Genomic DNA, 23,758 nt, shown 5'->3' with positions numbered 1-23,758 from the left:
AAAATGGGTTGTTTTTTTGCATAGGTCTGACCAAAAACAGCAGAATGAAAATGCAAACTCACTCCCTGAGTCCCTGCCAGTAGGTGGTGCTTATGGAACAGCAGTGCTTACCCCGGTAACACCTGTAAACAAAGCACTAGAATGAGGTGAAGAGTCTGCAGGTATGATATAAGCACCATTAAGAAAACATTGTCATAATTCACCAAGAGTAAATCAATAAGCAATCGCTTAGCATAAATGCGTGGTAGCCAGGTTATTCATTGATTGCGAACTGCTCTGAAACCGCGAGCCTGTAGTACACGCATAACTTTTACTTTGAAACATGCAGCACTCTCTTTTAATTAAATCACATCCATTTCATTTAATAAAATGTTTAATAATCAATCACAATACACTATATTCCTGTTTTACAGTGCCCAAATTTAAGACCACTTGAAATGATAATTTAGACTTCTCTTATAACATTCAAGACACTTCAGACTTTTTATTGCCTTAACTGTGATAAAACATAATTTAAGACTTGACCCGTGGGGACCCTGCTATATGATCACTGTTCTGTAAAACTAAAGACAAAAAGTGTGCGTGTTTGAGTGTGTATAGCAGACACATCAGGGTCCCTCATTTCTTGTCTCTGCGGGTCTCTGTTTGCGATGACCCTGCTTATGTAATGAAGGATGCAGAGACACACACACACACTTACTCTAAGGAGCTTCTTGCTGCTGTTATTCAGCCCACACTTGGTCTAAGGATATCTGCTAAGATCTGAAGCCTTCTGGTGTCCGGCCTTATTATTATTATTATTATTATTATTCATTACTAAATAAATAAATACTGTAGTTCATAACCTTGTGGGTTGAAACGATTGTTTTATATGTTTGAAAGAAATCTCTTATGCTCACCAAGGCTGCATTTATTTGATCAGTGAAAAACGTAATATTGTGAAATATTATTACAGTAGAAAAAAACTCTTTCTGTTTTAATATACATTTTAAAATGTGATTTATTTCTTTGATGGCAAAGCTGAATTTTCAGCCCTTTCAGTGGCACGTGATCCTTTAGAAATTATTCTAATATCAACTCTTGCATTGTCAATACAAGATATTGACCAAAAATAACATCTATTTCCATCAAGAGGGGAATACATTTTTGGTCAAGATATTGCATTGACAATGCAAGAGTCCAGCACTCCCCAAAGACTTTCAATGAATTTAAGACTCAATTTCATGTGTGAAAATTATTCTTCATACTCCCTCCCAACCATTCTTTCACAATTTGAGCCTGATGAATCTTGATATTGTTATCCTGGAATATGGCCATGACGTGTCTTCCTACATAAGAAATGGAAAGCTACACACTCCATCAATTACGGCTAGAAGAAATGTTTCCAAGCATATAACATGCTAGAAACATAATAATCACTGCAATAATGATCCTTAAGCATTTGCTTATTTAAATCCAGACAGCGACTTTTTTATGGCTGGGCAGTGTAGCCACAGAAGAAGAAATATACATGAAGAATAAATTCACAACTCTGACGTTTTATTGGGAGAAAAAAACATATTTATGACCAATAATATATTTTGTCAATACAATCATCATGCGCAGGTGTGGCAAAAAGTTAATTTTAGGCCTTGTACATAACTCAATGAACTTTAACCTCATGGTAAACTGATATAAGACTCCTGAGAGGTACCATGGATCAGGGGATCCCACAGTTGAAGTTTCACCAATGACCCCATAGTTTCCACACACCATATCGATTGCAGCTCAACGTTCAGTCTCCGACCCACGCAATACGCTTACAGATTCAAATACAAGAACACAAGAGGCCCGAAATAGCTCTTCCCTGCATATACTCACCCTATATAAACCGCAGAGTACACACCCATTTCACACACAACATTACATAAAAGCGTGTAAAGGCACCTTACTCGCACGCACACAAAAACACAAGGTGACACACGCCCACACAAACATACATCTCCTTGACAGTCCATTCTGAAGATGAAAGACTGAAAGTGGGGCAGATGATGACAAGAAAAAATGAAAACGACTGCAGTGGTAGAAATAAAAAGACCCCCTCCTCCTCCTCCCCCCTCCATAAGCATAAATACACCAACACAGCTTCACTTCATTATACGGTCCCATTCAAATCCGCATCACCAGGGGGAACGGGCCAGTCAGCCCTGCAGAACCACAGAGAAGCACCGGGATAATTGATAAGTAATTGAGGGAAAGATCTGGGGTCTTTTAATTAACCATAAGAGAAGCTCTGCACAATTTTAAGTAATGGTTACCGAGAAGCCCTTAAGAAGAATTCCCAGATTAGACTGCTTCATGTCTTTTCAACTGACCTATTTAATGGAAAAACTTCTTATCAGAAACAGAAATACTACCAGTACCATCTGACCCCTAGTGATTAGTTAACATGATTAAACTGCAGTGAGAAAATGAAATAAACCAAGCGAGAGTGGAGAGCTGTCATCTATGGAAACAGAAATTAGTTGACTTTGATACCATACAGATTATTTTATGTTTGTGTGTAAAAACAAGCATTCATTATTAGTTATTAATTTTTAAATTAAATAAAAAAAATTTTCAGCTTTTTGACAATCATAAAATTATTATAAAACAAAATAAAAATGTACTTTCATTTTTTTACCCTATTATATTTATGCTATCTAAACTACAACGATTATTTATTAATTATTGTTTTTTTAGCTTTGACACAATAACACAAATCAGTAGAAAACAAAAACATGGTGTGCATTATAAATAATAATATGATCATTATTATTCATTTCTTTATTTTTATCCCATCATATTTATGCAGTCGTTTTGTAAGGAATCCCTTTTTGTGAGGAAAACATTTTCGAGAAAACAATATTTTGTTTTATATCGCCATGTCCCTTTAGGGGCTCTGTAGATTCTTGTTATTTTAAATAATATTTATGCAAAATAGTTTTTCAGTCAAAACTGATCCAAATGCCTAACAGTTGCCCAAAACACTAATTGTTTTAAAGTAAAAAAAAAAAAATGAAATGCTCCACATTGCTCATATGAGAAGGAAGGGCTATGAAAAATAAACAGGAATAATTATGCAAACACTTATGCTACTTTAACACTGTTGTTTCCTATTGAATGGACAGTGATGTTGAGTGCTATTCTTTGGATAACTACTGATAAATATTAAGATTGATGATGTTATTGAGGATAGCTATCTAAAGTTATGTGTGCCTTGCCATGAAATGCGGTTCTTTTGAAAAATAGTTAGACTGAATGGTTTTTTTTACCACACCAAACAAAACAAAAATCCTCTTTACAAAAAAAAATGAATACAGAATGCTTACTGAAGGGCTGATTTATCCTCTGAGATTTGGGAAATTGGAGTAACTATGGAAAGTTGGTGTAACAATGTGTAATTCCTTTACAATGTATTACAAAATCTGCTCTCAGGCTTAAGAGATTAAACACCACCACCGACGACAACAACAACAGCAAGTACACTGCTTTCTAAGCTAGAACAGGCAGGATTGTGAAATATTACTATTGATGGAACGATCACGAGCTACACTTGGCAAACAAGACTGTGAGAATTCAATGAAACCTGCTAATCTAGCAAAATCTGAGCAGTTAGAGCGAAGTCTACGGCACATCATCTGCCAACGTTTTTCACACAGGAAACTATTTGGAAACTGTTACGTTCCCTTGTCTTTGGACTTGAAAGTTTGAAGGCTCGCCGGAGAATGGGAAAGAATGTCTTTGTGCTCAAAGTAGACTATCCTTGAAATTGCGAGTCTACCATATAATGTTTCTCTAAGGGTGGGTTCCTGTCAGAGAATGCTAAAAAAAAAAAAAAAAACGCTGCCTCCTCTCTGAAGTTGTTCAAAGCCCAAAAAATACAGTGCTATTCTGTGTTCCACAACACACCCCATTACCCCGCTGTCTCTCTGTCACCGGCTGAAAGAAAACGCCAAAGCTCGGCTTGTGTTCTAATGTTAAGGTAACTAGTATGAATGTGTTGCTGAGAACACAGGCGACATGAGTCAAATCATTTCCCCAACAGGAAAAAGAAGAAGCCTCCAGCCCCTTTCTGGTATGCCTTTCCTGATGTAATCTCCAGAACAACACAAGCACGCTCAGCGAGATGGCCTTCTTCCCAACAATGACCCCGGCCACAGCAAACACTGACATCTGTTTATTAAGTTCATGGACACTCAAGGTCACATCATCTCAGTCAGCGTCAACTAGAAATCCTTGTAAGCTAGTCTCTGGGAGCTTGTTATGCATTACGTACAGACCTTTACTTGAATCACAATTGCGATGAACGTGGGAACGTGCCAGACCGGCTTGGTTTAGTAGCATTTACCATGATATGCATGGCTGGTGCTACACTCAGTCATACCAGACCATCTCCATGCATTTATCAATTGCACACGCTGAAGGTTAACTAAAAGGTTGGTAACTGGCTAGTGATGCACCAAAATTTCAGCAAAAGAAAATATTTAGCTGAAGATGAATTTTCAGTTTTCCTGCAGTGACGTTTAATTAGCGATTCTCCAATGGTGCATTTTGATGAGGTGTCAGTGTCTATTTTGTGCAACAATATAGATAAGCTACAACAGGTTAACATGTCAGCTTTGTGGATGCAAGGGCTGGGTATGCTGAAAGAAACAGCACAACTGATGTGTATCATGTGTTATGTAATTGTTCCATCAGTGTTTCAATTGCATGAAAACGTCAATAAAACAGCTTGTAAACAATGTTACACACGTTACCTCAGGAAAGCCATTCAATGACCATAAACGTTAGTTAGCTAGAAAAAAGAGAGGAGCATTTTGCTAAATAAGTGCACTATATTACATTTTCAGTTTCATGAAAATAAAAAAATTTCAGTGCATCACTAGTGCTGGCATGTAATGTTACATTAACTAAGTGGATCCAGGACTTTTTAAAATAATTTATTTCAGTAAGTTTATTTTATTTAAAGTAATAAAAGTTTTTAGTTTTATAGTTTTAGTTCTAGCTAACTATAATAACCCTGGTGCTGATTCCTTGCAGACTTTGAACATGCCCCTATGGAAGCTTGTTTCCACCACAGAATAAAAAAGGTAATTGCAAATTTTTATCTCACAAATCTGACTTTAGAATTGCGTGATATAAAGTCACGATTGTGTATTATAGAGTCAGAATTGAATGATATAAACTCGCAATTCTGAAACTTTTTTTTTACTTAGAATTGGACTTCTTACTCACAATTACGAGTTTATATCTGACAATTCTGAGAAAAGAATTCAGAATTGCGAGATATGAAGTCGCAATTGCGTGTTATAAAGTCAGAATTGCGAGATATAAACTAAAAAAAAAAGTCCGATTTATATAAAAAGTATAAAGTCGCAATTTAAAATGTTTTATTCTGTGATGGAAACAAGCTTCAATATGTCCTAACCACAACTGAAGAAGAGAGATTTATCAAGTTATCTAGGAAATATTTTCTGTTATTAGATGGTCCTTTCTCATGAAATGGATATCTGTCTGCATTCAGCCAGATGAAGTAGAGAACTCGCCCTGTGCCCTTCCCTTGCGCCTGCTCTCCTTCTCACCTCCAACTGTGAAGGGTAAATAAATAGCAATTCCGGACGTGACATGAAATGTTTAACAGAACCAGTGCCAAGGCTGTAGTATCTTTTTTGCTTACCACACCTCTCTCCCTAAAAAAACAACCCTTCAGACACAAACAAAAAGCCCTCAAAACTGATCAATCATTCGTTTTGTTGTGGATATGATGTGTTTTGTTTCATGTATGGGAAAATTCTCTTTTACCGTTCCAGCAAAACCATTGACTTTATTTACTACGCTCAATATGGATTTCTATGATGCCCTTAAAATGCATGCTGCGACGAGCAGACCTCTTTAAACCTGCATTAAGAATCAAGTGTGGATCTGCAGATGTCACAGACAGCTAACATTTCAGGAACAAGAACCATCGACAGCAGAACATCCTCTTGCCGTGTACTACAGTGACCCCTTTTCCATGTGCTTTCTGAGATGGCGGTTTCAGTTGGGTAACCATCACAAGAGGAGTACAGTTAACAAACAGATATCTGGACTTCCTGTGCAGTAGCTTATGGTAAAAAATCTCAGTCACTGCTGACACCTGGGATACCGCTTTACACGGTGGCCTTCAGATTAACCTCATTCATCTGTGTCAGGCCTCATCAGTCCACTGCCTGCTGCTCATTCAACCTGCAAACCTCCCCATCCCAAAGCTGCTTCAGCAAGCTGACAGCTGTTGACTCTGTGCAAGAGACGGCCTATTTAGCAAGAACCTTCACATTTATCATTAACAGGCTTTTTAGCTTAGATATAAGCCACTCGATTTTCTCATAAACATACATTTTGCATGCAAAATAGCAAAAGTGGCTAAGGTGTTATGATTGCTAGCTATTGCTTACTGTCAAAAGAGTCCACCCTCAAGTTTCAATTATATTTCGGTCTCTATATATGGTTTGTGATGTACGCCATATCAGTTGAGATTAGAGATATTTTAATTCATACATATGCATATTGGATATTCATCGGCCAGAATTGGATATTAAATTGTTCATGCTCATTTCCTCTATTTTACATTTAGATTACTTTTGCAGTCATCTTATGCTCACTTAAAGGGTTAGTTCACCCAAAAATGAAAATTGTGTCAGTAATTACTCACCCTCATGTTGTTCCAACCGCGTAAGACTTTCGTTCATCTTCGGAACACAAATTAAGATATTTTTGATGAAATCTGAGTGCTGGCTCTCAGATTCACTATAGGCTCACTATTGGGCGACTCTGGTCATGTGTGATACGTGGTGATGTGCAACACAGATGCGCTACGCTATTACACTACGTAAAAAAAAAACTCGAGGTCCAGAGAGAAGGAAATGAAAAGTGGAATAAAGTCGTTATTTTTGTTTGTTTTTGCGCACAAAAGGTATTCTCGTCACTTTATAAACTTAAGATTGAGCCACTTGGGTGACTCCAATTTTTTTCATTTTTGGGTGAACTAACCCTTTAAAATTAATCTTTAAAAACACGAATAATTTAAAGTTAAAGGGATGGCTCAGAGTAAAATCAACCTAGGTCCTTTGCACCATGACCTCGAGCCAAACACCCCGCCAGAAGCCTTTTTTTCCTTGGTCGAACATTATTAAAATTAGAGCTTATTTAGAGATATCAGCTGAATGGCTTAGCGCAGGCGCTAATGGATCCAAGGATGTATCTCGTAAATTACCTCACTAATAATGCCCAGAATGGTACCAAACTTCTACAGTAGTACAAATAGGTTCTGTACTCATAAAACGAGGCATTGGAAAGTTTAAGTACATCAGGAGTTTATTCAAATAACACTACGCCCGATGGCTTATGTTACCGCAAACCCGGACGCTGAGGTCACTTCTGTTATTTGGGAAAAGCACATAAAAGTCCTGGCAGAAAGCGATGCATAAGGATGTAGTGTAACAACAAAATATAATTTTTTTCCGAAGTTTTGACAACTTAGTGTTAACTAATAATTGTTGCAAACTGGTACTACCAACAAAATACTAGTGCATTCCTGGAAATGGGCGTCGTTACACGACTACATCCTTATGCATCACTTTCTGCCAGGACTTTTACAGGCTTTTCCCAAATAACGGAAGTGACCTTGACGTCCGGGACGGCAGCATGAGCCATCAGGCAAGTGTTATTTAAATAAACTCCTGATGTACTTACAAACCTACAGATAGGAACCTATTTGTACTACTGTAGAAGTTTGGTACCATTCTGGGCATTATTAGTGGGGTAATTTACGGGATACATCCTTGGATCCATTAGCGTCTGCACTAAGCCATTCGGCTGATATCTCTAAATAAGCTCTAACTTTCATAATGTTCGACGAAGGGAAAAAAGGCTTCTGGGGGGGGGTTAACTCCAGGTCATGGTGCAAAGGACCTAGGTTGATTTTACTCCGAACCATCCCTTTAAATGGAAACTTCAGAAAATCTGAATTTCAGCATATGCAACATTTAATATTATATATTAAGATTTATATTATAAATTAAATTATATAGGCCTATATTTAATATTATAGCATAAATAGAATATTTATAATGACAAAAAAAATGATTTAGTAAATAAATATCCATTTTTCATTCAGTACATTATAATGTTGCAAAGCCTAAATTCACTTGTAGCATTTAACCATTTTATTTAACAAATAACTTTTTCATTTATTTAGACAAGATATTAAAGAATTTTAATATCAGTGCAACACTATTGTTTTCCCGTTTTGCTCACTCAGAAAATGAATAACACAGCTCTCATCAATAAACCACATGATTTGAGGATAGCTAAAGTTTAGTTACTTAATATTCAGGCCTCTAACTTAAAAAAAAAAAAATCACCACTAAAAACGCTAGCCAATGGAAGACAGACAGATTATCCTTTTATGATACAACTAACAGTCATTAAATAATACTTATGAGATCTGTGATCTCCTCCAAATGATTTGAGAGCTGTATAATGTTAATGAACACACTCAATTGTTCTCAGTGTGCCCACGTTGAGAATTTATGTTTTAAGTACCTCTGGCTGACTCAGACACACATTGTTGGAGGGATTGATGGAAAAAGAAGAAGAAAAAACAGAGCGGTAGAGATGCGAGAGGGAGGAATGCTTTTCTGGCTGACTCCTCTGAGAGTCTCTCTGGAAAGACTTTACGGGATTTAAAAAAGGGGAGCGTCTCTCCCTCCAAAGTTGGCGCGTCTCCACCGCTCCAGTGACATCATTTAAGAGGGGAAATGGGACGGAACTGGGATGGCCGTTTGCTTGTTTTATCTCAGCATGCAGTATTTTGCTTCGCGTCGGCCTGGTTTTTCTCTGGTGCGTCTCCCCTTTGTCAAAACCACACTTTGTCTATTCAAGGCCAACGTTAACTTCAGGAAATTCCTTCAACGTACTGTAACTGCACTAAGTACAGCTTGTAGTGAAGTCCCTGCACCCTGCCCAAAAACTCTGCATTCTTTCCACAAAATTCACCAAGGTGAGTAGTTGCTAGGGACTTCACATCACCTGCATAATACAGCATGCATATTAAGGAAATACTCAATCATGCCAAACATAACAGTGGTAAGGGTGGATTTCGGTATTCCACGGATTGTTTGTATCCATGCAGTTTTCCTGTTATTGAATTCCTCTCTCGGTGCATATCCTCCTTTGTGCTGGAAGTATTCAATCCTGATACCCACTGTGAGACCCATGATGCATGGCAGGTCCCACTACGTCCCTCTCACCTGGTAAGGTGGAGACATCTTCCGGTATATTCCCACCTCTGTGGGCCAATCCTTTGTGACAGTTGCGATAGTCCTTTCTTCCCTACTGTGGCGTATATCTGAGTGAAATGGCTTCTCGAACAAGAAAAATGTAGGGCGGGACTTGATTTTGTCCACCAGGAACTGATTGGATGGTTGTGGTTTGCAATTGCTGTGATCTCGTGTGAGTGGCCGGTTGCAACGTCATCGCGCCGGTAAACGCATCATCAGAGAAGAGATGTCGTTGCAAGTGGGAGGACTTATATTGGTTAAAGATTACGTGAGCACATGAATAAAAAAAAAATGATGTGCACGGAATAATCATTCATAATAAATATTGCAATATTCCATTAAAAAATGTTGATGTCATTTACTGTAAAAAAAAAGTTGGCGAATTATATTTTTAAGTACAATCAACTTGGATGTTTAAGTCATTTCAACATTTCAAAAAAAAGTTAAAGCAATGAATAAACATACAGTATGTTGTCATAACTTGTTGATCATATCTTTTTTTTTTTTTTTTTTACAGTGTGGTGACTCAGAAAATACTGAGAACTTTTCAAGAACTGCAGGAACATTCATGTGAATTTCTTAATATTTTTCTTAAGAAATGTATTGTCATCTTTCTTAAGAAGATTTTCGTGAATTCGTTCTTTATGGAATCCCTACTCCCACACTCTCTCCTCTGACAATCAAGCTGCCACTCCAAGGAAGTTTAATTTGTAATCCCGCCCTGTACTGCATGATATGTGAGGGCAGACAGAAGTATGCTTTGCGGCTGAAGAACATTGGTGGTCCTATTTATCTGCCTAGTTGCATCAGGAAGGATGGCATCTTGGCAACAGGAAAATTGGTCTTCATTTGTGTGTTCTCTGCTTCAGGGCTCATAACATGCTGGTCAAATGGTTCCAGCTGCCCTTTGTTTATGAACTATATGCAAAACAGTTCAAAACAAGCTAAATTTATTGCTGCTTCAAAATGTAATACACATCAGATGGAAAGGAAGAAGCAGAGATGAGATATTCAGCCACATAATGCTCTATTATTTAGTCATTTTCATACTAAAATTATTACTAGTGACATGAAACATGAGACTGACAGTAAGGAGCCAAAAATAGGTGGGCAATTTTTCTCTACCAAGTTCCTCATTACAAATAAGGCAATTCTAGTTCCAAACTACATAGTGAATGCCATTAAAAATGAATGAAGGCCAACTGCTGGGATAAAAAGGTTGAGAGACATGAATGTACACTAACACTGCACAGATGTCTAGCTTTGTGCAGAACCTCAATAACAGACAATTTTTGCAATATATGTTGAGAATGAGGCTTTTAGACACATTTTTCTCATAAATTCTCAGAACCATCATCCTCTTGCACATTGATGAACTGCAGTGCATAACAGACAACTGAGAAACATTAAAGAGATGGTTCCCCTATAAATGAAAGTTTCATCATTGACATCTTCAAAATTTCTTTATCACTTATTCACCTTTGTGTTATTCCAAACCAGTATGACTTTAACGAAACACAAAACAATATTTTTAGCATGATGCTAAAGCTGCTTTATCCCCACTCAATGAAAGTAAATGGTGACTACTACTGTAAAGGACGATTTTTGGTCAATAAGGACATAACTTTCAATCTGTTCACCACACTCAGCTTCAAATGACTTGCAAAATAGTGGAAGAGTTATTTATGATAAGTTATTTATTTATCTTTTTCTTCTTCTTTTTTTTACTTGCCAGCTCTTTGTCAAGTCACATTTATAGTGATTTTCACAATGCGTATTGTTTTAAAGCAGATTTATAGAAAATCAGGATGTTAACGTTTATGATATCTTAATTTGATATATCTTCACACAGCCAAGATTTGCTATAGTACATATTGCTTTGCATGAGATATACTATAGAGCAAATCTCGACTGTGTGATACTTTTGTGATCCCCATTCACTTTCACTGTATGGAAAAGATTGGCATGAATATTCTGCTAAACATCTACTTTTCTGAAAGTCATACAAGTTTGGAACTATAAAGATGAATAAATGAGTGCTGAATTTTGGACTAGGCCTATCCCTTTAAGGAGGCTTCAAGCGAGGGTTCTGCTTAAGGATTTCACAAACAGGCCTTTTCCATGACAAGCTTAAAGCGGATTTTCTACGTGTTCTAAACCAGCTGCACATGAGCGTGAAGCTTTGCTGTTCTTTGTTGCTTTCATGGTGAAAGAGTGGCATCAATAGTGGCTCTACTGTCTGGATATGCCCAGAGGGAGCACCAAGCACACAGATATCCGTACCAGAGGAGAATACCGGCCCATAGAGGGGTCATCGATCCCAACACTGACATAGAGCCGCTACACTCGTGCTCTGCCATTCAGAACTTCAGCTATCGATTCCTTCGGAGCCAATCTTCACTACATTGTCTCAGATCAGCTGATGCTGCCTTGAAGTGCCTTCGCATGCACCTGATAAGCTGCTACTTCCAAAGTAGCCAGCCGATCACAGAATTTAAGCTGGAAACAAAATACAGAAGTAGACAAAACCAGACAACTAAGCTTCTATTTATGGTGTTTCAGCATCTCAGTGTGACTTGATTTATTTACTGTGAATCAAGCCACACTGAGACTGTATCATGAGCTGTACACGTGTGAAGTTGACATAATGCCACACTTCACTCTGAAACCATCAGTGTATATATTTGTTTGCTGGGCCAACCACCAAAATAAAAGCTTGATGGTGGTTTAATGGTAATGCTGAAATTAGTTAGTGAGTGTATTATGAAATACCTTTCTTTAAATAATATTTTATGTTGTATCACATTGTATTATTGCAATATATTTTTATATTTTGTTTAATATTTTTTTTTAATAAAAATCATATTTTATAGTCATAATGTCAAAACAGTGGGAATGTGGAAACTCAAGTGGAAAGATTTTATTTCAAACTCTTTTATTCAACTTATGGTTACTGAAAAAGGTTTAAAGTGATAGTTCATTTTTCAGACGAACACATTTTCAGTTATTTTAGAAAATGTCTTAGATCTTTCCGTGGTTATAATGTCAAGTTATGGGGTCCACTCCTTCAAGTCCCAAAATGTGCATGCATCCTTCACAAAAGTAATCCATCCGGCTCCAGGGGGATAAACGAAGGCCTTCTGAGGGTAATCCGTGCGGTTTTGTCGTAAAATATACATATTTAAAACTTTATAAATGAAAATAACTGGCTTCCGGCAACGGTCGACGCGCGTTCACGGGAGATGTATGCCGGCGTATGACGTAGTGTTTGATTTAGCTATACTTTGTTCTACGTCACGACGCTTACTACGCTACGTCCTACGTCATACGCCAGCATCCATCTCCCGTGAATGCGTGTCAACCGTTGCCAGATACATTCCAATATCACACATTCTAATATCATGCAGCCCTACTTGAATCTATACTGAAGCGTTGCCTTCCACCAACATGTTTAACACCCCAGGTATCGCTTGCCCTGATCATTCATGTGCTTTTAACTCAAAATCACAATATTTCTGACTTGTTAAGGCCTCACAAGTCTATTAAATAAAACTTTAAAGACTTAAAAATGACTCCTGGCCATCCAGAAACCACATACACATAAGTTAATCTCCAAGCAGTAGAGCCTGTATATGAATTCTGAAGGCTTGCATGTGATTTATTCATGCAAGTGCTTTATTTTTAACTATGCTTCTAGATGGATGAAAAGATTAATTGATGAACCTGAAACGCCACACTTTGACAAAAAGAATAAGAGGACCTAAATACATTTTTTTTTAAATTACATAACATCCTCAGAACAATGAACAGTTTCAAGCACGTTCACGTTTATCCCATTGTTCAGCTGAAAAAGAAAAAGCTTCAATTCAGGCTATACATAAAGCCATCACGGGGAGTCTAGAGGAAGACGAGCAGCCCGCACGCTGACATCCACTCATTGGAGAAAGGAATGTTTTTCATCTCGATATAAAAAAAAAAGCTCTTGAGCGCTGCAGTACAAAAGCAGGTTGGGGATGTGTACTGCGCCCATGGAGGGAGAGCAAATGAATAGAGCTGAGAGATGAAAGAAAAGGGCTATAAAGGTCTGGAAACAGAATTGCTCAATCGATCCCATTCCCCTCCCATTCCTCGCCTCCTTCTCCCCACCTCACACTCTCTCTGTGCTGTGAGACTTTGACGCTGTGAAAGGACATTGAACTCCTGTAGACTCCGTTTAAACAGGGTACTAGCATCTAATCACAAGCCTACAGAGATAAAAACAGGTGTAAATGGGGTCCAAAATGTTTTGTGATCAAATCTCTCACATCACATTCAGAAGTAGTCGAAAATGCACGTGAGTACATGGCATTTGTAGTGTAAACTCTAATCCATTTTGAGGCGTCCAGGAAAGCAGTGAAGGCCCGCCTACTCACCTGTCAAACAATCACTAAAACAAGAATTTTAAAGTCAACATGAAAGGAAAATTCATGTTTTTGATCTTATTGTGAACAACTTGTCCATGCATGTTGCATTTTTTAAATAATTTTTTACCTCATAATTTTTAATCAAAATGTCATAAAAGGATCTTTGGGCGAAATTACAGACTTTTCTCTGGTGACATACGCAAGACTTCTCCAATAATTTCGTATACATAAAAGCTGTCCCTCTCTTACAATATGATGACATGTCAGTAACATCACCTCAATGCTTCATACTTGTCATATGACATAACATCAATTTGTCATAACACAAGCACCACTGAGGTTTGATGTTATTAATGTGATACCATAATTGAAAATGGGTTCTGTATACATGTGTTGATCAATGATTTGATTTTGATAGTGAATGGCTCCTAAAATATTCGTTTCCATTTTAAGCTCTTTGAAAATACGTGTCTGTGACAACATTTCTGCAAAATGATTTTTCGTTGCCACCAACACTAAACTCTAAACCCTTTTATCATAACTCATGTTTCACAGGAGTGTTATCGAGCGCTCTGCATCGTAAGTGCAATGCTGTACCAGGTGAGCTACTGAGCAAGTTTACAAGTAAATTAGAAAAGCCATTCATGTGGATCTGATTATGTGTTGCACACATCTAAATGAATTACTTTACAAATCATGCCCTATGGTAAAAGTGGAAAAGTTCATTTCAGCTGGAAACTGACATGAATTGCATGCAAAAATGTAGGTGGAGGCATGTATGTCCAATGAGCATAGGTTGAAAATGTACAAAATAAAAAAACTTAAAACTTAAATTAAACCACAGGACTCATTTTACCTTGGAACTTTTGGACCCCATTGACTTTCATTGTATGAAAAGCTGAAACATTATTTAAATAATGTCTCGTCTTTGAGACATTAAACCGAGATCTCTGTGGTCATTAAAAATCCCAGGATGTCCTTCGAAAAAAAAAGAGTAGTGGTATAACCCTGGCATCCTGGCAAAATTTGCCCATTGGCCTCTATCCATCATGGCCTCCAAAATCATCCCCATATATACTGCTTGGCTTCATCACTCCATCTCCTCTCCACCAATAAGCTGGTTGTGGTGGGCGTTCTGGCACGATACGGTTGCCGTCTCATCATCCAGGTGGATGCTGCACATTGATGGTGGTTGAGGAGATTCCCCCTTTTAATCCACCAGCACTTGCCAAGAAAAGCGCTATATAAATGTAACAAATTATAATTATTATTATAAATATCATTTTTGGGTTCTGTAGAATAAAGATAATAAGAATGGGTGAACTATTCCTTTAAAATAATGCAAAGCATTCTGCACAAACATCACGTGTGTGGCAAGATTAAAACTCTAAAGTATATATGGAACAAGCTGCCAGGTGCATACAGCAAAAGATGGCCAATTTGTGATCAAATAACCAAGACTCCATGAAGTATTAGATTTAAGGGGCAACACAGTGGACTGTCATCCCTCAGATTTCAATCACAGAAAAGCAGCTATAGGCAAGAAGGTCAGAGCTAAGAGAAAAACTTGGCGTAACATTACGCTGTGCCTTTTATACTGCAGAACAATGCCACCCGAGTCTTGAGTTCATGCATGCATACCTGTGAGGGAGTGTACTTTAAAAGCTTGCCTGGATAGGTCTAACTTGAACCTAATTTCCCAGCAAAGGGTGAAACCAGGTTGACTTTAGGCTCCACCCCTCCGATGTGTAAACAAATTTCTTGTCCAGTTGGCTCTACTCACCATTTGACTAAATCTTTCCCCGTCAATCACAGTGGAATTATGTAAGCAGTGTCTGCAGGTGGAGGTGTGTCCCTCCATAGTTCACTGGCACTCGAGTGTGACAAGTTAACCTTGCATGCATGTCACAAGCTCAGTTGGGTTCATCGAACTCAACTCCACTGACACTATAGTAGTTTGAACAGCGCAGCTACTAAGGAGAAATAAGAATGGGCACTTCACAAGTGGCAGGTGTGTGTGTAAAAACGAACAAATGAGCAGACGCACTAGTGCAATTGTGATTAGGCCACTCGGTGTCTTAATTACTGCTCATTAGCATTTAAAAGTAAGTGGTAGTGGGGCCATTAAAAAGAGATTTGCCTACCGAGTTATAGCACTGAGCAATTCACCACCGCACAAATCCCTCTGAAAAAAAAGCATTCACTGCATAATCAGAGCAGACAGCTTAGTCCCCAGGTTGCAAAGGGCAGCCCATACTGTTTGAAATGTATTACAACCACACAAAAAAGGGGAAACACTAATCCGCTCGCTCTCCGAAACAATAGGATTTTCATTAAAAGCACTAGGATTTCTTAATCATCCAAGAGTCATGGAAATGTACACTAATAATAAACCAAGCATGTGGCGGCAATACTCTGCAGAACACGGTGAAACTGCGGCACGGTGACCTTGCAAACAATCCGCCTTATTTATTTGAACATGCTGGTCTTTCAACAAGAAATCAAGCGAGTAAATTTCATTTCTCACTACGGCTGTCTTCTTTCTTTGCCTGTTTATGGCATGCGAATTCTAAAAGTGAATTAAATCTCTTCAAAAAACTGAATCAAAAGGAAGATGTTTTCTTTCTATTTAAACAGCCCTTTGAGAGTAACAATGTTTCCACATGGAATTTTTTTGCTTCGCTTTAGCTGCAAATGTCCTATAAGCTGTAAATCTGCACACAACTAAATCCAGAAATGTAAGCTACTGTATATACATTGCATAGAACAGAACAGAATATATTAGAATATGCTGCATTTGTCCTATCAACAATGAACCATTGCATAATTAAGTCCATTCAAAAGCAAAAGCTCTACAGTACACATTGCATCATGGTATAGTATAGTATAGTATAGTATAGTATAGTATAGTATAGTATAGTATAGTATAGTAGTATTAGTATCATTTATACATTCCAGTATAGTAATAAATTCTTTTTATTTAGTTTCCTCTCTACACTGATCTCACTATAAAGTTGTGCGAGGGGTATATGTCTAAAAGTGTGTAGTCATGCCTTCATTTGCTAGGCTCAGTAAGGTTATATATGTATGTTTTATTGTTTTTAGTAATAACTTAAGCACTTTAGGCAACAATATTGCTATTAAATGTGCTATATTTAAATAAATAAAAGTTGAAGTATAGTTTAGAATACAGTGCAATAAAGTATAGTAGTATAATATAAGCAACTGTCCCATGATGAGCCATAAACCTATGAGCCACAATCAGCTCAAAAGTCAAAACAATGTGTTAAAAAGTATAGTGCGGCATGTCATGGTATCCTTCAGTATAAAGTGTAACATAACTGTCATATGACTTGTGCAGTAAAGTAAACCTCATTCAAAATGATTAAGGCTATTTGCACAATATAGTTTAGTACAGTGTACAGTATGGAACTGTTTGTAAAATGCACAAACTCAAGGCTTCATGTCGCATAGTATATTAATAAACAGAACACACAGTACAGTATATTAGTATGTGACATCATGATACTGGCCCTAACGAAAGACCTACTTAAGGCTGTCTTAACCAACTGTTTACATAATCAGAGCTAAATTGCACCGTTTATTTAGTAAAGCAACAAAACCCGGCAATGCATGTCGGTCACAATGCATCTAGCGCCCCATCAGCCCTGCCAACATGAAATATACACAGCAACCGCTCATTATATAACCAGCCGGGATGAACCGAGTGACATCACGACGGGATACACTCAATGGCTGCGTCTCCAAACCTAGTAAGGCTGCCTACCTAGACAGCAGTATTGGAGTAAATTCAAAACGCGCCAAACAAATCACACTGCGTTTTAGGAATCATACATTATGATGCCCGAAAACGACGCGTAGCCTACTGGGTATTAAAACACAGCCAGTTTATATATATATATATATAAAAAAAAATAATTAAAAAAAGTGACAGTGAAACGGAGACAAATGTTGTCGCATACTATTAAGGGCTATTATCAATTTAAAAGACACTTGCATAAACCGCGTCGCCGAGGAATAAACAGTGCACAAGGTTGAAATTGCAACTCTTACTAAAACTTCCGCGATTGTGTTTTCACATCAAAAGCCTTCCAGCAAGTGTTGACTCAGCAGAAGTGCGCACGGACACGGTGAGTGACAGTGTCTTTAAAAAGTACAGCTGACTGATCATTAATCCACCGATAACTTGATGTTTAAGTCTATCAGGAGCGATGGAAGAAGGCGGGGTGGCGCAGTTACTCCAGCCCCGGCGAGAGCGCTCCCTGCTCGGGCTTACAGCTCGCAAGTAACCGCCCCGCTTCCCGTGCGCTACTTCAAAGTAGTTATATAATTTTTAATCGAGATGACAAACAGCACATCTTGTACGTCTCGCCCAGTCGATCGCAGACAGGATGACATAATAATTAGTGCAAATGTCACAGTAAATATTTACAAGGGTTTTTAAATAAACGTCACATTCTGTTCTCCCTGCGTCTTTTAGTTCCCAGCCATTTTTCCCAAGCAAACCCAAAAGACAGTTTTGTGCTGGTAACAAAAATGCACGGACTTACTGTACGGTCTAAAGGGCAGGGAAGCGCGAGGCTCTCCGTGTTGCCAGGGGCTCCGTGCGTTCTCGCGCACTACCGGTGGAATCGTCTCCCCTCCGCTCGTACAATGATGTCTGCTGCAGCCCGAGCTAATAGCTCTATCGCTCCGTGCCCCCACCTCCAGTGAGTGAGTGAGTGAGTGTGTGTGTGTGTTTGACGGAGGGAGTGAGTGTGTGGAGGCGTGCGTAAGAGTGTGTGTGAATGTGTAATCCAAATATGGAGCAGTTGGCCGGCCCAGTTAAAGAAGGGGTGGGAGGTTGTTCCATTAAAAAGTATAAGAAAAACATAATGACGTTGTGGCTCCGTAAACAAATCGTGTTTTAGAATAAAAAAAGGTTATTTAGTTTCTCTAATTTAAATGACAGAGCGGCGTTCAGCTACTATTTAGTACAACAACACTGGGAAGTTGCACTAAAAATGTTCAATTCGCTCAGAACAGGGAACGGGAAATTGAAACGGAGTGGAGCTGAAGACGAGTGATTACAGAACGCTATGAGCCATGAATCTGTCACTCCGCTCCACTAATTTAAAGCGATCCAGACCGGCCTTTAGCCTGTACTTTAGTAGTCAAACTAAGCTTGACTGTGTGGCATCTTTTCAACTTTGCCAGCGATAATTCTTTGAAGAAATGTACAAAATGGACGATTTTTGTCTGAAATGTAAGTTTCTCACTTTTAATTTCTTCATTATATTACTTATTAATGAAAGCAATATAACAAAAATATCACAAATAGCAGCATGTCAGTAGTTACCCTTGGCCTTGTATTATAAATAACTGAATTATCTGCATGATTTTCCCCCCAAACCAGTTCAGCCGAATTCATCAAGAAAAGTTCAGAATTCATGGATTTAGTTCAGCCTTCAGAGATATCATGGCTGGACCCGATCACAACAAACGGCAATATATTATCTATCAGAATGTGCTACCGCTAAAGCTATTTTAAAATTAAATTCGGCATGAAATGTAAATTATGATATCCTTTTCTTCCCTTTTGTGACGTATACGAGTTAAACGGCTTTTCGAACAAGAAAAAATGTAGGTCCGTATTATCCACTTATTTGAAATGCGTAAGTAAGCTATTTCCTAAGTTGTTTCAACATGACATGTAGGATTATTGTTAATTGTGCTAAGGCATTCCCGTTTAAGTAACAATGGTAGTCTATAATATTTTCTTTGAATATTTACTCTTGCAATTTAAAACCCATTATGGAGGTGAATAGAATTAGACTAAATGTTAAACGCATGCACTCACACACTGACACATTGTGGTCAGTGTTTGGGAAGGGACTTTCCAGGAGAGTTTGCGCCTGTGTTTCTATGGAGACTATAACATAACCATCCACCACCCTGGAATACATCAGCATATGTGCACTATTATTTAAGAGTTTCAGCACAGCATTTGGTCAAGAAGTTTTACATGTTCAAAACCTGTAAATGCAACATTTGAGAACATTGCCAGAACAACCAGATCTTTAGGAATTACAACAGTCCTCAAAAACACTCAAAAAAGAGTGGGATAGATAACTGAGACATATCATATGTAAAAAAAAATAATAATAATATGATTTTCTTTCTTCTGTGAAACACAAAAGGTACATTTCTGAAGAATACGATGACTGCTCTTTTCAGTATAATGAAAATGAACTGGGTTTATCGATTCACAAAATGACAAAAAATTAGTATTACAATAGCACAAAAATAATTTTGTGAGAGGAACAGACTTAATTTTAAGTGGTTTTTTACTGATAATCGTCTCCACTGAAGCACTGAAATGAACTGGAAAAATGGTGCATTCTTATGCATCGCGTCATCAGTCATTACTGATGTAGTGTCTAATGAGCTACAGAGAGGTGAATAACTTAAACTTACAGTAAACTTGTTTGTCACACAAATATCCTTCAAAATACTTGGAATATAGTGTGCAAGAGTCATATGAAGTGCATTCTGACAGCCCCTTGTCACTTCTATTAATAAGTAAAACAATGACATCTTTATTTTATGAGAATCTAAGTGGCAGAAAACTGATAGTAAAATACTGGCGATCTCAAAGGCCCTGTCTCAAACGAATCTAAGCCTTCCTCCGAGTTCGCACTTTCATGATGCAATGGCACTTTTGGCCCTATTTTAACGCAAGCGCACTTAGGGCGTGTCCGAAGTTTAACAACGGAAAAAATGGTCGGCGCGCCCGACGTATGGTCTAAAAGGGTTGTCCCTATTCTCTTAATGAGCAATGGATGTGTTTTGGGCGTAACGTGCAATAAACCAATCAGAGTCTCATCTCCCATTCCATTTAAAAGCCAGTTGTGCTCACGCGGATTCACTATTTACATGGCGTAATATGCGAACCCAAAAACTGAACTCGTGCACGAGTATAAAGCGCGCGAGCAGACCATCTACGGGACAAAGTGTACGCGTGTTTGCGCCTACAGGCGCAAAAATACTGTGCCATTAACTTTAGACCAGCTCGCGAGCACCTTTCTGAAACCTAAAATGACAAACGGGACACCCTACGGTCTTGTGGAGTTAACAAACACGTGCACGTGGCGGCCTATAAGTCCACAAGACCATAAGTGCATGAAGTGTGCCATTTGGGACAGGGCCAAAGACTGTTGCAAAGGATAAGAGTTAGTGTGAATGTGTATGTGTGCATGAGTGAGTGGCAAGCTCTCTGTGGATGGGCTATTGATCTTCTGTGAGGAGGGTACGTTTAGGCCTTTCCCTGTGGGCCTGCTGCTGTTTACACTTTGTGCCCTAATGATCAGCCACTGCTTCTCCAACCCACATCCACATGCTAGACCACACAATCATGCACTGCCTTTTAAAAAAACACATGCAGCATTATTCAATATGAAAATGAGGGATGTTAGAATTTTCCTTTCTCTAAATACCAACAGACTGAGTTGTCTGTACCTGTTTTCGCACCACACCCAAGCACTGAGACTATCTGCCTGTCAAATCCACTGCACAGCATGCACAGCACTCCTTCTTCCCCTGGCATGTCAGATGTTCATCTGTATATCAGCCACGCACTTTATGCCAGTCTTTACTCCGCCTGCAAGCACAGTCACGCTCGGTAGGCATCTTGTCAAGTTGTATTCACTATGATGGAAGGACGTGTTGATTCCCATACCTTATTTCTGCTCTATTATCGCAGCCACAGATGTCTTGAAGTTGAATAGAGTTTGGGCTGTCTGAGGAAGAATGTGTGCAGATTATGGGAAATGGAAGAGGGTTGTTTCTGAATGGGTTTCATCAAGACGTCTGCCCTCTACTGGTCACAGAAAGAGGTTTATTGTCATGGAAGGTCTATAAGATGCAATATTAACCAACTGCAGAACCACAGAACCATACGTCATAGCAGTGTGAGGACGACAGCGCCAGCCTAACAGGCTGATGCCGGAAGTGGGCGGGGTAAAAGCATCTAAGGGGTGGAGATGGGTATGTTTAGGGGTGGGTTTAGGGATCAGGGGGTGGAGATGGGTAGGTTTAGGGGTGGGTTTAGGGATCAGGGGGTGGAGATGGGTAGGTTTAGGGGTGGGTTTAGGGGTCAGGGGGTGGAGATGGGTAGGTTTAGGGGTCAGGGGGTGGAGATGGGTAGGTTTAGGTATGGTATATGTAAGGTGGATATGTATGGTATGCAGTTCCGGCATCAGACTGTTAGGCTGGCGCTGTCGTCCTCACACTGTTATGACGTATGGTTCTGTGGTTCTGCAGTCAGACCTATCTCATAAGATGAGTGATTTCCTAACTGAACTGAAGCATTAAAAATATATATTGTGAAATGTGAGGGGTGGGTCATTGAGAAATAAAAGTGTTTTAATAAAGAAAAGGAATAATCTATTTAGTAGAAATGTACTCTTTGTATTCATGCTGGTGTCCAATGGTTTTGACGAATTATAACATATTTGCCTTAAATCTTGAATACATGTGAGTGGACACATCTTAATTTTTTTTAATTAAAAAATATATTAAGGTAAAAAAATGAATAAGACTTTTTCTCTTTGTTAAGATATCAGTTGTATCACTTTATTTTAAAATCTTCCCCCAAAAAAATTACAATAAATATTCATTCGTAAATAAAGATATATTCAAGGCAGTTTATGAATGAATTGCATTTTTAATTAAATTAATTTTTGACCCAAAAGTAATGGCACACATTAACATGAAAATAGCTTTAACAAAAACAGAATAGAATAAGTTCTATACTTTAATACCAAGTTCAATACTAAGTTTTTTTTTTTTTTTTTTTTTTTTACTAAACCAAAGTATGAAAATAGCAATTTCTCATTCTTTGGCAAACAACGCTTTAGCAAACATCAGTTATTACACATAATAATATAGAATAACAACAGTAATTGATGTATTTTTCAGGATAGTCCCTGCGATACTTGGCTGAAAAAGAATCAGTGATTTTTTTCTGCTGTATGTCGAGAGAACTTTATATTACAAGACGTTCCGCTTGAGCTTTTAGCAAATAGAAACTGCCCACACAGGTCTCTCTAAATTAGATTCATCTGTTGTACAAACTTGACAGGGAAAATATTCCCTTATCAGCCCTCACTCTCTCTGAGCTCCTTATGAGTTTCCACTGTAATAATAATTTATTGAATGTGAGATTGTCTTGTTGTGATAGTGGATAATGCATCACTAAATCAAACCTCTTCGGCATTTTTCACAGTGCTGCGCATACATTCTTCAATCTGTGCTGGACTTCAGAGAACGTCTGTGTGGATGATCTCTGTACTTGTAGCTGTAGACATGAGAACAAATGCATGTGTGGGTGTTTGCTTTTGCACACTCTTCTCTAAATTTATTTTACACTTAAATGAACTCAACAAATAAAGAGTGCTAAGGGATTTATCTTGAGCAATAATCTTACATCTACTGCCAGAACACTCTCTCCTCCGATCTTTAGTATAAATGTTTGGTCCGCCTATATAAACAACTGTTATTTAAATCATACTAAAAAAACAGCTTAAGAGATTTCAATGTATTAGCTACATATTAACTTGTGGATTTAGATGTGTGTTTATAGCTATATTGACACTGTATTATGACATATGTTTATGTTTTTAAGTTCATATTCATGTCATATGAAGGGTGGTCTACACGTGCAGATGTTATCGTGCAGTTTGACAAATATAGAATCTGTTATTTTATAACTGAATTTTTGAAGGACAAAAATAGGAAAGAGGGATGTAGTAGGCCTACTGTTTAGAAGTGAAGGAGAAGAGAACTGCTGCAGAATCATCTGTTTAAAGTCTATATTTGGGGTTTTTCCTTTTTTATACCTATATGTTTTATATAGATAAGTTTTTTTTTTATATGATGTATTTATGTATATGTTTCAAAAGCTTTTTTTTTTTTTTTTTAAAGAGGCCATATTATGCCCTTTTACATACTGTT

The 23,758-nt window shown here is 38.1% G+C and overlaps 1 protein-coding gene across 3 annotated transcripts in view; it reads right to left on the bottom strand.

The window, feature by feature from the left end:
* atxn1a (ataxin 1a) overlaps nt 1-18,483 on the bottom strand; it is a 108,614-nt gene extending 90,131 nt beyond the window's left edge. The window contains exons 1-2 of one of the 3 annotated variants that reach the window (XM_081377486.1): nt 18,316-18,477; nt 63-122 (exon numbers count right to left, since the gene is read on the bottom strand). The gene's annotated coding sequence lies outside the window, so the exon portion shown is untranslated. Of the gene's footprint in view, nt 1-62; nt 123-18,315 lie in introns of all 3 variants that reach the window. The other 2 variants (XM_081377485.1, XM_081377487.1) reach the window with 2 other exon arrangements.
* Between the last annotated feature and the right edge of the window lie 5,275 nt (nt 18,484-23,758).

This window comes from Scardinius erythrophthalmus, assembly GCF_964197995.2.
Source record: "Scardinius erythrophthalmus genome assembly, chromosome: 10".
In the NCBI taxonomy this organism is placed as follows: Eukaryota; Metazoa; Chordata; class Actinopteri; order Cypriniformes; family Leuciscidae; genus Scardinius; species Scardinius erythrophthalmus.
The sequence above is the reverse complement of the archived record's forward strand: the minus strand, read 5'-3'. Positions and strand labels throughout refer to the sequence as shown.